Source organism: Protopterus annectens, chromosome 16.part0 (genome assembly GCF_019279795.1).
Source record: "Protopterus annectens isolate FY-2018-M chromosome 16.part0, PAN1.0, whole genome shotgun sequence".
Classification (NCBI taxonomy): Eukaryota; Metazoa; Chordata; order Ceratodontiformes; family Protopteridae; genus Protopterus; species Protopterus annectens.
Window position 1 is genome coordinate 496,833,532 of NC_056750.1, and position 17,419 is coordinate 496,850,950.

General features: G+C 38.4%; 1 protein-coding gene across 6 annotated transcripts in view; it reads left to right on the forward strand.

Annotated features, from left to right (window-relative positions):
- The window catches only part of FAM163B (family with sequence similarity 163 member B), a 1,080,770-nt gene that overhangs the window by 786,550 nt on the left and 276,801 nt on the right, over positions 1-17,419 (forward strand). Inside the window, exon 5 of one of the 6 annotated variants that reach the window (XM_044058443.1) lies at positions 11,831-11,933. The exons of the other annotated variants lie outside the window; for them this stretch is intronic. The gene's annotated coding sequence lies outside the window, so the exon portion shown is untranslated. The remainder of the gene's footprint in view (positions 1-11,830; positions 11,934-17,419) is intronic. 6 annotated transcript variants of the gene reach the window in all.

Genomic DNA, 17,419 nt, shown 5'->3' on the forward strand with positions numbered 1-17,419 from the left:
ATCAAGATGTTGACCTTACAGCAGCTTCTGTCCATGCTGGGCAGAAAGGCTTGGCTGGTCACTTTAGACCTAAAAGAGGCATACCTGCATGTCCCAATCAGACAATCGTGCAGAAGATACCTCAGATTCAAGGCTGGTTCAAAGCATTACCAATTTTCTGCACTGCCCTTTTATCTACTGCGCCCAGGGTCTTCACAAAGTGTCTGGCACCAGTAATTGCTTTCTGCAGACAAAGAGGAATACAAATATATCCTTACTTGGACGACTGCCTCATTCAAGCAGAGAACAAGGACATCCTACTACAGCATCTGGCATTTGTGAAAATACTTTTACCATGCCTAGGGTACACAGTCAATGAAAAGAAATCAAAACTAGTGCCCTCTCAAGAGATAATATTCCTGGGTGCAAGCTTAAATACAGCTGCCCAGATGGCTTATCTCATGCCAGACAAACAAAGGCAACTGACTATCTGTTTCAAGGAAATGGCAACAAAGGCCCAGTTATCTGCAAGAAACATTCTGCAGGCTTTGGGCTTCATGGCATCCTGCATCCTACTAATTCCAAGACTGCATATGAGGAAACTTCAATGGTACCTAAAAAGTGTCTGGACACAACATTACCACAGCCTGGAAACAATGATTACTCTCATTCCCTGACTGCAGCAGGAGTTTCGATGGTGGGCAAAGGCTTGTCACCAAAACAAGGGACAGCCATTCTCACTTCCCCCAGCCAGACAGAACCTAACAACGGATGCTTCAGATTATGCCTGGGTGGCCCACATGGCAGGAAGAGGCATTCAGGGCACCTGGTCCTCAAGTCAAATGCATCTACATATAAATCAAAAAGAGATGCTAGCTGTTCAAAATGCCCTGACAGCCTTCAAGGACCTAATTCATCCGGGACAACTACTGATAAAGACAGACAATACCACAGTCATGTGGTACATAAACAAGCAGGGGGGCATGCATTCTTACCCCCTTTGCAGACTAGCCATGACTTTATGGGACCCAGCATTGACTTACCAAATTCATCTGCAGGCACAATTCCTGCCAGGAAAGGACAATACTCTGGCAGACAAACTAAGCAGAAACCTCATGGAGCCCCACGAGTGGCACCTGGATCCACAAGTCTTCAGCATGATAACAAAGAAATGGGGATGCCCGGACATAGATCTATTTGCCTCCCCTCACAACTATCAACTAAAAAGATTCTGCACAAAGACTTATCACAGACAAGCATGGAAAGTGAACGCCCTATCTTTCAACTGGACAAACCTATCAGTATATGCCTTTCCCCCACTGCCTCTCCTCCCCAAGCTACTCCTAAAGGTGAGACAGGAGAAACCAAAAATGATTCTGATTGTTCCAGACTGGCCCCACCAGTACTGGTATCCGATCTTAAGGAATTTGTCTCATTGCCCAGCCTGGACCTTACCTCAAATACCTCACCTACTGTCCCAAAAAACAATCAGATTCTGCACAGCCAACTCAGGACTCTAAACCTGGCAGCATGGTGGATAATGTAGTCATACAAAGCACACCTCTTAGTAAAGCTGTGATGGATGTCATTTTGGAAGCCAGAAGGCCTAGTACTAGGAAAATCCTATGCTGGAAAATGGAAGAGATTTTGTGCTTGGAACCAAGCTCAAGGAACTGACACAGCTGTCCCAAATATTCCTCAGATTTTGCACTACTTAACTGAGATGCTGGACAAAGGCCTATCTTTTTCAATTAAAATTCATGCCTCTGCCATTTTGGCTCATTACAATACAGAGCCACCACTCTTTTCCCATTCTTTATTAAGGCAGTACCTCAGAGGAGCCAAAGATTTAAGGCCTCCAAGGAGACCACCAATGCCTGCATTGGACCTCAATTATGTATTGGAAAAACTCACCCTACCTCCTTTTGAGACAGCTGCTACTGCGGATATAAAGTTCTTATCTTGGAAAACAGCTCTGCTCCTAGCAATAACTTTTGCAAGACGAGTGTCAGAGCTACAGGCTCTCATGGCTGTGGAACCTTTTATCATTTTTTTATCCAGGCATGGTCTCTCTGAGGACAAACCCTACATTTATGCCTAAGGTGGTGTCCAGTGTAGCCCTTAACCAAACTATTCATTTGCCAACTTTTTATCCAAATCCACAGAACAAGGGGGAGAAAATTCTGCATTCCTTGGATGTACACAGACAACTTAGATTCTATTTGGACAAAACTAAAGTTTTCAGAAAGAACAATTACTAGTGGCATATGCTGCAGGATCACATGGAAAGGCTATATCCAAGCAGACTATTTCAAAGTGGATAGGTCACTGCATTCGTTTCTGCTACTCTCAGCATGGCAAGCCAGTGCCTAGGGGCATTAGGCCACATTCAACCAGAGCAGCAGCCACTTCGGCAGCCTTTCTCAGGGGAGTACCAACCAAAGACATTTTAGAGGCTGCTACTTGGAGTTCAGTGCGCACCTTTACAAAGCATTACAATCTGCCACTTTACTCTAAATCCAGAGCAGGCTTTGCCACTGCAGTTCTGCAGGGCCTCATACCCACTCCTAGTATTGTTTAGCTCCAGCCCTCCAACCATAGCTTTGGGACTCTACCCAAATGTAATGACTGCAACAGTGAAACACGAAGAACATAGTACAGTTGTGTACACTTACCATAAATGCAGATGTTCGAGTGTATTCACTGTTGCAGTCCAGGTTACCCACCCACCATCCCCCTTATTTCTGCTGGAACTTATCTTTACTTCTCTGATCTATACAACCTGTGTGGTGTATTTGCTTGTAGATGAAGGTAAAGTTTATTTTGCTGCATGTATGTTTTATATATATATATATATATATATATATATATATATATATATATATATATATATATATACACACCTAGCCTACCCTTTTGGGGGCACCTGACATCTGGGGCAAGAAGAACTGAAGAAAATGGTGTCGGCTGCATCTTTTATACCCCTGAGTCAGGGAAGGGGTGACAGCAACCAACGCAGGACCCAAGACTTTGGAATTCAGGCCGACTGAGGGCAACCTGCCAGCAGGATTACCCAAATGTAATGACTGCAACAGTGAATACACTCGAACATCTACATTTATGGTAAGTGTACACAACTGTACTTTCTCCTGTCCCGGTTGTAATGTTCAAGCAGGCTCACCCCTGTGCATCCTCTAGTGGAGACCAAGGTGCAGGTCACTCTAGTAAGGTAGCAGCAGGGAAGTCCACATGTGATCACTGGTATGCATCACTGACCTCATTTCACATCATTCCCTCTGTTAGGAAACATGAGTGGCTGACACAAGAAGTACCATTCCCCGTGCTTTGTTTATAACTCCTTATAGGTTGTCTCGCTCCCCCATACTTGAGTAAATTGCACTGCAAGGCACACACCCAAAGAACCTGGAGGCCCACTGTTTGGATGTTATTTTCTGCTTGTCCAGAATGTAGCAGTTAGAGAATCCAGGACAAAATGATGAGAGAACTAGGAGAAAGCCAGAAGTGGCGCAGTTGTTTAGGTGAGGAACGAGTATAAAAATAGGGTTAGATCTCTAGGGCAGTGTGCGCTCATTTTATTATAATCTTCAGTGTTACTCCAGAGTGATTAGAATTTCATTCACTGATACGCAAATTATTATGTTTAATGTTGCGGGGTACCTAGAGCCCATCATAGTAAGTAATGATTAAGACAGAGAACAAATCCTTGATGATATACCATTCCACTGACATTCAGTATTTGAAAAAATGTTATTTATTTATCCATTTTTCTTGAAGCTAAATGTTTGCTGTTGATATTTCTAAAATCTTCACTGTAATTGAAATCATTTGTTGTATTTATTTTCTCATAAAGTGTTTGATTTACTAGTTCAGAAGCTAAGTGGACTTTAAAACAAAAAAGGCAAATCTGCTTGACTTAAGACAGTCATGTACTTCACAAACACCAACAAAAAATTTAAACTTTATCACCAATGAGTGATGGCATGCAGTGCCCCATTTTCTTAAATGGTGCAAGTGAGTTCCTGGTACGCTAATGCATATCTCTGTGTTGCTAAATGTGCTAGAGAATACTTACAGTGTAAAGAGAAGACACAATGTATACATTGTTATACTAAGTTGTTACAGTAGTTACTTAGCACAGTGTAAACAGAAAACATGATGAATACATTGTTATACTAAGTTGTTATAGTAGTTAGTACAGTGTAAAGACAAGACATGATGGTATACATTGTTATAGTAAGTTATTACAGTAGTTACTTAGTACAGTGTAAAGAGAAGACATGACGTATACATTGTTAAACTAAGTTGTTACAATAGTTACTTAGTACAGTGTAAACAGAAAACATGATGAATACATTGTTATACTATGCTGTTATAGTAGTTACTTAGTACAGTGTAAAGAGAAGACATGATGTATACGTTATTATACTAAGTTGTTATAGCAGTTAGTACAGCGTAAACAGAAAACATGATGAATACATTGTTATACTAAGTTATAGTAGTTACTTAGTACAGTGTAAAGAGAAGACATGATGTATACATTATTATACTAAGTTGTTATAGCAGTTACTTTGTATAATGTAAACAGAAAACATAATGAATACTTTGTTATACTAAGTTGTTACAATAGTTAGTGCAGTGTAAAGAGAAGACACATTGTTGTTATAGTAGTTACTTAGTAACTCATCCTATACAGTACTCTGCTGTATTACACTGTAATGCTGTGCAAAGGAGGCATGATTATATATGCCCTCAGAGCTGGGATCATTCCCATATTATGATAATGAGAGATTTAATGTTCTGTGGTCTCCCACTAGCAAGAACTTGTCAGCATCCTGAGGGGCTAACACAAGGTAGTGTGTTAACAGGTTTGCCTACAGTTGTTGGTAGATGTTTTTCCACTATGTAACAAAGATGTGAGGAAGCTCAGTGCTATCTGCTGTGCAACATAGCAGTGAAGGGAGACTGCAGCAGTTATGCCAACAGCTGACTGTAAACCCAGCACACACAATGCTGTTGAGACTTTTCTGAATGGCATAATGGTGGGTGGGCTCACTAGCATAGAATATGGGTTCTGGGGGTACCACAGAACTAAATCCTTTAAAGAATCCTGCTTCATGATATCACCAAAGTTTATGAATCAGGCAGGGCTTTGTGTACCTGTCTGTGGTATACATATCTCTATGCAGTAGCATTGAGAGTTTATGAACCTATCCTGAACATTTTTCCCTGTGTTTTAAAACTCTGCTGTGCATTTCTGGAATTGCTGTGCATCTTTGTGTAGACAGAGTTGGGAAAAAGGTATACTCTTCTTCTACTTTGGCCTTCAGAACTCTGAATTATCAAACTAAATGACAAAATATTTTCTAGCTATTTTGGCTGATTTAAATAAAACTCTTTCTTCTCTGGAAGTGCCTGGCACAAAGCAGCAGGCTAAGTATGTGGTGGCTCAGGCTTCACAGATGACTTGGCATAGCATCAAGTGCAGTTTTGATGCAGTGGAAGCATCTTTAGGAGAAGCTACTCTTTGATCTGTCATTAGAAGATGCATATGACTTCGCTCTCAGCCCTTCCCAAGGGCATCAAAGTCAAGCTACTCTCCTCTGAATATGGATGTTTTCTTTGCTCTGAAGCAGCCAACTTGTTTAAAACCGTCCAAGAGCAAGGTAATATTATGAAGGATTGCAAATAAATTTTCCTCACTTCTGTCTCCTGATATCAGAGAAACTACCCAGCAAAACCTACCTCCTCTTACAGCGGAGGAACTGTAGACCCATTAGCCTAACCAGCCTTATGTGCAAGGCCATGGAAAGAATCATCATGGACCTTATCAAGGATATAGAAGACCTTCAAACACTTGATGCAACCCAGTTTGGTTTTGTTAAAGGGGGATCCTGCCTGTTGAACTTGGTGGACTTCTTCAAGACTGTCACCAAAGTCCTGGACGAAGGAAAATATGTGTATGAGGGATACCCAGACTTGACCAAGGCCTTTGACACAATCCCTTACTCAGGAATCATTGAAAAACTCACTCAGCTGGGGGTCAACCCATATACTGTCAGGTGAGTTGCAAACTGGCTCACTGATGGAACACATGCAGTCAAAACAGCGGTTACTCCACCTCCACCAGTAGATCTATTACCAGTGGTGTTCCACAGGGATCTGTGCTAGGGCCCCATCGTTTGGAACTTACTTCTCAGAAGTACAGGCTAAAACAAAAGGTCTATGGCTGACAGTTTGCTGATAACTGCAAACTGGGAGCAGTCATCGAGTCCCCAAATGAGGTCAACATTCTACAAGACAGACTTATGTAAACCAATGATTGATGCCCAAGTCATGGTATTAAACTCAATGCAAAAAATGCATTATCATCCCCTTTGGCAAAGGCGATGTCCCTGCAGAGTACCATATTAATAACAAAACCCTAAGCTCTAAATCAACAGTGAGAGATTTAGGCACACAGGTTGAGAGCAACCTTACATTTGATTACCATGTCTCCATGGTGGTAAGGAAAGCCTTCTACACTGCTCACCCCATAAGCAAGGGCATAGCTTCCAGAACAAAAGAAGTCATAACCCCCCTGTACTCATCCCTCATCCGGCCAATAATAGAGCACAATGCTTCCTTTGATATGCACCTAAACAGGCACCTGCAGAAACTGGAGAAACCTCAAAGGTTCCTCACAAAGAAAATGCAGGGTCTTCAACACATGTCTTATGTGAATTGATTGAAATCACTGCCACTGTAGTCTGTATCATATAGACTACTCAGAGGTGACCTGTGCCATGCATATAAAGATCAGCCTCTGATCCTGCCTTAATGGAAATGCTACACATTCATAAGTCAAATAATACTAAATTCACTCACTCTAGGGACCTTAACCTAGCATGTGGCATCAATTGGACTTGCTGGAGAAACACATATGGCTCCCAGAGGTTGCCTCTCATATGGAATAAGCTTCCAATACAGGTTAAACAGAGCACCTCATTAACCCTTTTTAAGTGTAACTTGCACGATTGGGTGGGAAATCACAAATTCACCCCAGGGGTTTCACGTGTGTCCCTCTTGAATAAGGGTAGCCTGTGCTGATTTAGATCTGCTTACAATAAAGACCATACCACTAGACCTTTAAGGGAACAAGGATTGAACTTGGCTAAGCTTGTTAGGACACTAGGGCCATTAGCCTAGTAACTTCCTATGAACCTATAAGGAAGAGATTTCAAGATAAACCAAACAGGGATTCTCAGTCTGGGTGGCTTCCCTCCTCAGACAAAAGAGTCTGGCTTCTTCCACCCTCCTCTTGTCCCCCTCAGTCCATCCCTTTCTTTGGCAAAAAGACTAACATCATCTCTTGCAAACTGGCAACCCAAACTACAGACAAATGAGTCTTCCCCATTACTCAGCAACATTACAGGATGACTTGGACAGAAATTCCTCCTTTCAAGGATGATCCGCTTTCTTAGATGGTACCTGAAATCTATCTTGTACCAGCATTCACATCCTGTGGACATCCAGTGTACTTGTCAACCTCTTAGCACAAGAAATCTGGACAAAGCCAAAAATAATGAGGGGACAATGGCTCAAACGTAGGGGCAAATTTTAAATAGTGTTCTTATAAACTTCAAAAGGTATTCGTGTAAAAGGTTTTGTGTTCCCATACATTTTCTGAAGTATATAAAGTCTGAAACTCAAATGTCTGTTATTGTTTAGTGACTTCAGTTCTCAATGATTTGCCAGAAAACCACAAATTTTTGGAGGAACAATCTAAAATATGAGGCTAAGATCTGGGCATTCTGCTAAAATCTGGACAGTTAAGAGATATGACACCCAGTTTCCACTCCTCCCCTGCCTAAAGAAAGAATTTCAATGCTGGATATTACAGGTAAATGTCAACCCAGGCCTACCAATCAAATTGCAGGTCCCCACCAGGAACTGCACACAGATCGATGGGGATCATGTATGGGCTCCCTGAGAGGATAGGTAGTGGCCATCAAATCAGAGGACAAAACACATCAATCTGAAGGAGATGTGGACTCTGACCGAGGCCCTGCTGATCTTCTCCAACACATGGGCTCCAGGCACACTCAGAATTTTTCTCAGATGACACTACAGTTATGTCGTACATAAACAAGCAAGGGAAAACAAGATCTTACCAACTGTGCAGACTGGTTCTTATTGCATGGAACAGGCAACAAATCCAAACCTGCGCATCCAAAACATTTACATTCCTTTACAGGACAATGTCTTCATGAACTTTCTAAGCAGATAAAGTGAAGACCCTCATGAATGGCTGCTGAACAGAGATGTCTCCCTAGACAAAGTCCACAAATGGGGTATTGCTCAGATAGACATATCTCTGTTCATCCACACCAGGCAGCTTCTTTGCTTTTGATCCAGGACTCCTTCCCCTCAGCCATGGAGGATAGATGTCATGTCTTTTCCTTAGAAAGGGCAATTTCTTTATACTTTCCCTCCTCTACCACAACTCCCAAAGGTTTTGCCAAAGATCCAGAGAGAAAACTAAAATAAGGTCTGGAGATTATTGAGTCAACTAATTTAATATGCAGTAGAAATTGAAAGGAAAGAGAAAAGCAATGAGTGAAAGGAGGTGATGGAGGGTAGCAGGAAGGGGGCATGGCAGTCACAAAAGTACTTGCTAGGAATACTAATTGGCTAACAAAGAAACGAGTTGCAAGAGCAAAGAACAGGGCATTGGCGGCATTCTACCAGCTTCTTGAAAGTGACCCAATAGTTGTCAAAAATAACCTATATCATGTTGCAAGGAAAAGACAAAGATAAAGAAGGTAGTCAGACACCCTTCATAAAGGATGCCAGGAACAACCTGCTCACCAGTCCACAGGACATCAATGGCAGATGGAAGGAGTACGTCCAGCAGTTTCTGAATGAAGAAAATCCCACATAAACTGTACTGCCCCAGACACAGTCTATGATGAGAGAAGAATAGGAACCTAACCTCGAGGAAGTACGAATAACACCAAGGAAAATGAAGTCCAGGAAAGGAGCAGGCTCAGATAAGGTCACAGCAGATATAATAAAGATGCTGGGTCAGATAGGGTACTCATAGCAGTGTGAAGAGAAAGGCAGATCCCAGATGACTGGAGAACAAGCATTCTCATGCCAGTGGACAAGAACAAAGGGGACATCTACAACTGTGGACAGTACAGCGGTATCAAACACCTTTCAATTTGCATGAAAGTTCTGGAGAGGGTGATTGGTAAACTGATGCACAGAGTAGTAGAAATGAAGATGGGAGATGAGCAGCTCAGATCCAGACCAGGATGCAGCACAACTGATCCAATGTTTGCAGTGAGACAGATAGTGGAGAAGAAGTTAGAGATGAGTAAAGACTCCAACTGGGCATTCCCAGATTTGGAGAAAGCATACGATAAGGTCCCAGGAAAGCTGATTTGGGCAATACTGTGGTGGTTCAAATGTCCCGGAAACATTGGTAGCATTACTTCAGGGTATGTACAAGGACCCAATGACTCGAGTACGAATAGTGTTCGGTCTCATAGATGGGTTCCAGTGGGAGTGGGTGTGCACCAGCATTCAGTTCTAAGCCCACTGATGTTCATACTGGTGATGGACTACATTAGCAAACAGGTTGGAGGAGACAGATCAACAAAGTTGCTGTATGCAGACAATGTGGCATTACAGGCAGACTCTGAATATAATTATTGGACATCACTTTTATTTTATTCTTCATCCAGAAATAATTATTGGAGTTTATATTCAGTTATTTCAACAATTTTCTGTCAATTTCCTGTCATTTACAAGCTAAAAGAACACTCTGACTGTTCATCAGAATGAGCCACTCTAAGAACAACTCTCAAGACTTGTCTTTCAAGAAAGAATTACAATCCATCATATCCAGTGTACAAGATTTATCAATTAAAATAGATAAAATGGACAATAAAGTATATACATTTAAAGAAGAATGCAAAAATCAGATGGATCAACTTAGAGATTGTTTTATATCAGAAAGATTTCCACCTCGTCATTAAATGATATAGAAGGAAGAATGAGTGAAGATGAACAACAGGTAGAATTTCTTTTAAAACAAAACACTTTTTTGCTGCAAAAGTTTGATGATCTTGAAAATCGATCATGAAGAAACAATCTTCGTACTTATGGCTTACCTGAGAAATCTGAAGGTGACAATCTAGTGAATTTCCTCACCACCTGGATATCTGAAATTGAAATTGCCAGAAGCACTGTTATTTGGGATTGAAAGAGCTCACCAGTCCTTAGCATCACCATTACCTTCCACCACAACTAACTCTAAACCAAGATCAGTAATAGTAAAGTTTTTCTCTTCATATGACAAAGAACTTGTTTTAAAATTTGCATGGTCAAATTCACCAGTGAAATATAAGAACCAAATAATAAGATTTGACAATGACTATTCTTCTACAGTTATTTCCAGAAAAAAAAGAGTTTATTCCAGTGATAAGAGCTAAAAAAGAAACAAAACACATCTGTTATTTCCAGCAAGACTCCATTTTCTTCCCCAATGGAATAACAATTTTTGACACACTGGATTAAGCTATCTCTTCCTTAATGTCAAATAACATTTTAGAACAATCAGAATGTATGGATTGGAGTTCAATGAAGAGACAGGCTAGGAAAAATGATTGGAAAGTTGTGGAAGCTAAGAAAAATAAGACAGAAAGAGACAAAATGTTTTACCTATGTTTCTAATTCCCTTTGTGATGCATACATGTATATCTTTCTTTTAATATTTGTATATGAAAAGAAATATTCTCCTCTATAGGAATATATGCATAACTTTTACAAGGTAAAATTTAAATGTTATACCTTTCTGACTCTACTATTCCTTTTAGGTCTCTCTGTCCCTATATATATATATATATATATATATATATATATATATATATATATATATATATATATATATATACTCTCTATTCTTTCTACTACTTTTTATTACATAATTGTTACAATTAATGATTGGTTTCCTTTGGCGTTCTTGTTTTCCTCTCTTAGATTTTATTTTCATTGCTTTGGCAGTTTTAGGGGAATGATAATCCTAATGGTAGTTGATTATTGGTTCTTCATTTAGTCTTTCTCTGCTTTCTTTTTTTTTCTGTTGGACGTTTTTTCTTAATCTGATTTTTATTGTTTTAGTATGCAATATGGGTTGGTGATTTTTATGTGCAGTAGGTCTTGCTTTTTTGTTTGTTTTGGAGGGCTGTCTTTTTACTTGAGAAAGATAGATTTGAACTGTTAAGTGAGCCACCTCTTTTTCCCTGCTCGTGATCCATTTGTAAACACTAAAAATGTAAACTTCTATTATTTCTTCCTTCCCACCGAGATTGCAAGTGGGAATGAACTAGTTTGTCTCATTCCTTCTAATGTCTTCACTGGACAATCCCATCCTTTTCTCTTGGCTGACTTTCTCAAATGTACGAGACAGCATAAAGGATCAGAGTGGCTCTCTGATGATGTAATGAAAGTGTTAAAGGTTAAATGAGAGCCGTCTCTGTATTCAGACTATGACATACTACTTTTAATTAATGTAAAGCTTTGATTGTTTAATTTACAAATTCAGTAGTGGGGTGAGGCTGAGCAGATTTAACTTTAATATAAATAAGCTCAATAAATCTTTTAGAATAAACATTAAAAGAAATAAACTTGGTGATAACCACTTTTGGCAAGATCTGAAGAGGGGAATTTGTTCTACGGGGCTGTGCGATTCTGTAGTGGCTAGGCTGTCTTCTGTTGTTTGATAATCTTGTTTTTACGTGGCATGTCTTTTAACTGCCCTTGGTATGTTATTTGTAATTTACAGATTCATCCTTAGAGGAAAAACTCAAATTTCTACATATTTACAATGGACTAATGCAGTTCTTTTTTGGTGAATATTTACTTCCTGAATCTGCATTTAATTTTAAGTAAGTATAAACATTAAATTGTTAAACTGTTAAAGCATATGGCTAGCAGTTCACTAACATGTTGGATTAAGACTGCTGGCATCCTCCTTTAAAAGACAGTTTTATTAAAACTAACATCAGTTATTTTTACACGTGGTTATTTAATACTGATTCAGGAGCAAGCAATTTTTCTATGCAAGTTTTATCAGGTGTCAGCAATAACCATAAAGTAGGAAAGATTTGTGGCACTAAATGATATTAGCAGCCCTTCCTGGAAATTAATGTGTCAGTGTGTATATGTATATGTGTGTGTGAGAATGCAACATTTTAATTAAGTTACTGTTGCACTGTCGCTGTACATTTTTTTTAAAATAGTCTGAATGAAATGTAAACATCTGAATAAATGTAGAACTGTGCTCCTTTATTTTCAGAATTATGATGCCTACATGAAAAATATGATATATCTTGTATATTGGAGCAATAGACAGTTCTGCTCATTATATAACCTTATATATATCACCACTGCTGCTACATGAAAAACATGATATATCTCGTATATTGGAGCAATAGACAGTTCTGCTCATTATATAACCTTATATATATCACCACTGCTGCTACATGAAAAACATGATATATCTCGTATATTGGAGCAATAGACAGTTCTGCTCATTATATAACCTTATATATATCACCACTGCTGCTACATGAAAAACATGATATATCTCGTATATTGGAGCAATAGACAGTTCTGCTCATTATATAACCTTATATATATATCACCACTGCTGCTACATGAAAAACATGATATATCTCGTATATTGGAGCAATAGACAGTTCTGCTCATTATATAACCTTATATATATCACCACTGCTGCTACATGAAAAACATGATATATCTCATATATTGGAGCAATAGACAGTTCTGCTCATTATATAACCTTATATATATCACCACTGCTGCTACATGAAAAACATGATATATCTCGTATATTGGAGCGACAGAGAGTTCTGCTCATTATATAACCTTATATATATCACCACTGCTGCTACATGAAAAACATGATATATCTGGTATATTGGAGCAATAGACAGTTCTGCTCATTATATAACCTTATATATATATCACCACTGCTGCTACATGAAAAACATGATATATCTCATATATTGGAGCAATAGACAGTTCTGCTCATTATATAACCTTATATATATCACCACTGCTGCTACATGAAAAACATGATATATCTCGTATATTGGAGCAATAGACAGTTCTGCTCATTATATAACCTTATATATATCACCACTGCTGCTACATGAAAAACATGATATATCTCGTATATTGGAGCAATAGACAGTTCTGCTCATTATATAACCTTATATATATCACCACTGCTGCTACATGAAAAACATGATATATCTCGTATATTGGAGCAACAGACAGTTCTGCTCATTATATAACCTTATATATATCACCACTGCTGCTACATGAAAAACATGATATATCTCGCATATTGGAGCAATAGACAGTTCTGCTCATTATATAACCTTATATATATCACCACTGCTGCTACATGAAAAACATGATATATCTCGTATATTGGAGCAATAGACAGTTCTGCTCATTATATAACCTTATATATATCACCACTGCTGCTACATGAAAAACATGATATATCTCGTATATTGGAGCAATAGACAGTTCTGCTCATTATATAACCTTATATATATCACCACTGCTGCTACATGAAAAACATGATATATCTGGTATATTGGAGCAATAGACAGTTCTGCTCATTATATAACCTTATATATATGACCACTGCTGCTACATGAAAAACATGATATATCTGGTATATTGGAGCAATAGACAGTTCTGCTCATTATATAACCTTATATATATCACCACTGCTGCTACATGAAAAACATGATATATCTGGTATATTGGAGCAATAGACAGTTCTGCTCATTTATATAACCTTATATATATATCACCACTGCTGCTCCAACATTGTTCAGATACAAGTGATTGTCTCCTTCCAGTATTTCCTTCCTGTATTTTATGTCCTTTTGGACTGAAGTATGATACCAGCCTTTACTGTAATACTAAACAAACTGTTTAGATTGAAGTCACTTGAAAATTGAATATATTGTAATAATACCTCCCCTATAAACTAAAATGTTAAATGGTGAGAAAGAATCCCTCAGTGTCAGATTAGACTAAGAAATGTGAGTCAATAAAATTATGTATCATATTACAGCAGCCTCAAGAACTAAGCAATTAATCATATTACAGCAGCCTCAAGAACTAAGCAATTAATGCTAGACTTTATCTCAACCATATAGATATAATGAAAAGGGTAATATAAATGTTCTTGCTATGTTATATTAAATCTATTAAGTCTGCTGTAACTGAAAACAACCAGAGAAGTCATGAAGTTGCCTACAGGAACTATGCATTAATTACACTTCATTATCTGTCTCAGTTATGCATAATTTAAAAATAGGCATGCTTTACCAAACAGTGTATGTATTTTCATTCACATTTTTGAAACTGTTTTAAAAGACAAAAATCTGGTGCTGAATATTTTTGACATAAATCAAAATGTTTTGATATGAATTTACATCCTCGGGTATGTCTTATAAGTTATTAATGGAATGTGAGACTATACTTATGGGAAAATCTCTTATATAATGTATGCCTTATAGTTTATCCTCATCTAGGCAGACCACATTATGGTCCAGCTTCAATGCTACATATAAACTCTTTTGTCATTTACCAATGTGGGTATTATTTTCATATAAGTTGTGCAGGTCTTTATTTCTCTTGTGTGAAAAGATAAGACCTGAAGTGATATGTTACACATTAAGATACAAGTTAAACTAATCTCTAAGCAGTTAATTCATTTAAAACTAAGAATACAATAATAAACTTTTTTTAACCCTGTAATGAGAGTAGTGCAAACTATCTAGCTAGTGGACACCGCATTATCTTTTGAGGAACCTCATACTCATTTCCAAATGCAGCATTACATTTAAGATAGCTTTCACTTGATGTATATGTATTTACTCTGTCTTTTTAATATACACAGATGTATTTCTTTTAGCCAGCAGTTGCATAAAAGGCCCACAGAAAGGGAAACTGATTAGCAGAATCTAAACAGAGCTGAAGGATGTTTATTGAAATTGTTTAGAACTTCGGTTATTTTACAAATAATTAATTTCTGATGCTTTTATCACATTTTTCAAACTGTTTAAGACAGAAGTCCCAGATACAGATAAAAGTAATAGGGATGGGAATGTGTACAGAGCTTCTAGGTCATAGGATTATTTTATATATTGATGCGAGTCCGTTGGTAATTTTTACAATGATGTACACTTTGGGGGAATAGAAAGTCTGAAAATCTATTATTATTTACCCATTTACCAGGAAAACACAAATTTCTTAAAGAAGAGAAAAAATATGAAGCAAGAATTTGGGCATCCTCCTAAATTTTAGGTGTACCGTGCACATATGATTGATAATTACATTGGTAGAATTTATGGAGGTTTAAGGGGCAATGAAAAGAATGGAAAAATAAAAGGAAAAAATATAAAGTTCATGTTCTTCAGAGTTTCTTATTAAAAAGATCTGTTACACATTCAGAGTTAGACATTTTTAACAGATATCCATAATTAATAAAATCATATTAATTCATTAAAAGACCTTTTTGACAAGTAAAAACAGTATACTTTATCCTTCCTATGATATTCCTATATGAAATTGATAGTTGCTCATTAGTTTGTGTTTCACATTTAGCTCATTTATTCCAAATTATGAGGGAGGGTGTTACTCATTTTAATGAAGAAAGGTTGAGAGCTATATATATATGATAAGATACCCTAAACCATTATAATTTAATTTATTCTTGACTCCTTGTTCAGAGAATGTTTAATTCTGAGACCCGTCAGCAACTGGAGATGAAAGTTAATTGAAACATAGGAATAGAAGGCAGGTAGGATAAAGAAGAGGACAAGTAAGAAGGTTTTGTGCCCTTTTACTTTACACGGAAAACAAAGGAATGTGTTTGTTTCTTGTTTTATCAAGAATTGGTTATATATTTTTTAGTTTAAGGCTGTGTGTTCATTGCCATTTTGGCTTTCTGGTTTCCTGCTTTAACATTTATAATTATATTGCTTCTTTTTGAAGGAAACATTAAAACACTACATAATTTTATCAAATTAAAATATGAAATTGAGGCATACAACTACAAAGAATAATATATATGTGCAATTTGATACGTGTCTGAAGTGTATTGACCAATACCTTATGAATGCCATTATCTAAAATTTGTTTAGATGAGGGCAATTTAATATCAACCCTGCTGACATCTGTCCCATTGATGTTCATCGTGTTACACTGCTGCAGTCATCACACTTGGGTTATCCTGCCATCAGGCGGTCCCGCAGTCGGCCAGAGTTCCAAAGTCTTGGTCCGGTGTCGGTTGCTGTTGCTTCTTTCCTGAAGTCAGTGCGCCAGGGGTATATCATATGCATCCAATGCCATTTTCTTCAGTCTTTCTTGCCGTGCAGTGCCCGAAGCAGAAGCATTTCACAAGTGCCGACTCCTGAGATTTTCGAAGTCGAATTTCAGATCCAAAGTCTTCAATAAAGCTAAGTACCCCGTTGGGGAAACCTTTTTCTTGCCTCAGACCGATGTCAGAAAAAGTTAATAATTGTATTTCTTGTGGGAAGCAAATACCTCATAAGGACTTCACTCTTACTGTATTCCATGCCTAGGCCCAGATCACGACGTCACTAGTTGTTGGTTTTGTGCTAGATTCAACAAACACACTATAAAGAGACATTTTGATTTTGCTATACACTACTTTGGCCGAAGGTTCAATTATACCATGCCATCGGATCAGCCGATGACCTCAATACTGAAAAAACGCAAAGACAAGGATAAAGACAGGCATCCGAGGTCCAAAACCGACGAAGAAACCTCTTCTAGGCCAGTTGCCGGTTCTCAGTGAGGTGCTTTCGCAGCCCCTGACACCCGCTACCTCAGAGCCACAGGCCGCTTCCGACTCCCACGTGGAGACATCTAGGCCTCTGGAAACAAGTTTCTATCCCCCTCCTGTGAAAAGGCCTAGGCAGGATACAGACTATGACTCCTCTGATCAGGCTTCCATTTCCTCTAATTCCTCTTCAGACCAGGGATATTCTTTACCCCTCTATGAGGACTCTGATGCTGAGGAATCTATTCCTTCAGCCTCTCCTCCTGAGGATTACTCTTTTGGGGAAACTTTACATACCATGAGGGAACATTTCCATTGGGAAAGTCAGGAATACTCAGAATCCAAGAAAAGGCTCAGGGATTTCCTCTTATTGCCTCAGAACAGGCCCCTGGCTATTCCGCCTGTGCTAGATATTGTGGATGATGTATTCTCTAAATCCAGCTTATCTCCTGATTCTTTGCCCCCTGCTCCAGCCAAGCCAGATAGGTATTATAGAGTCCCTGACTCTCACAA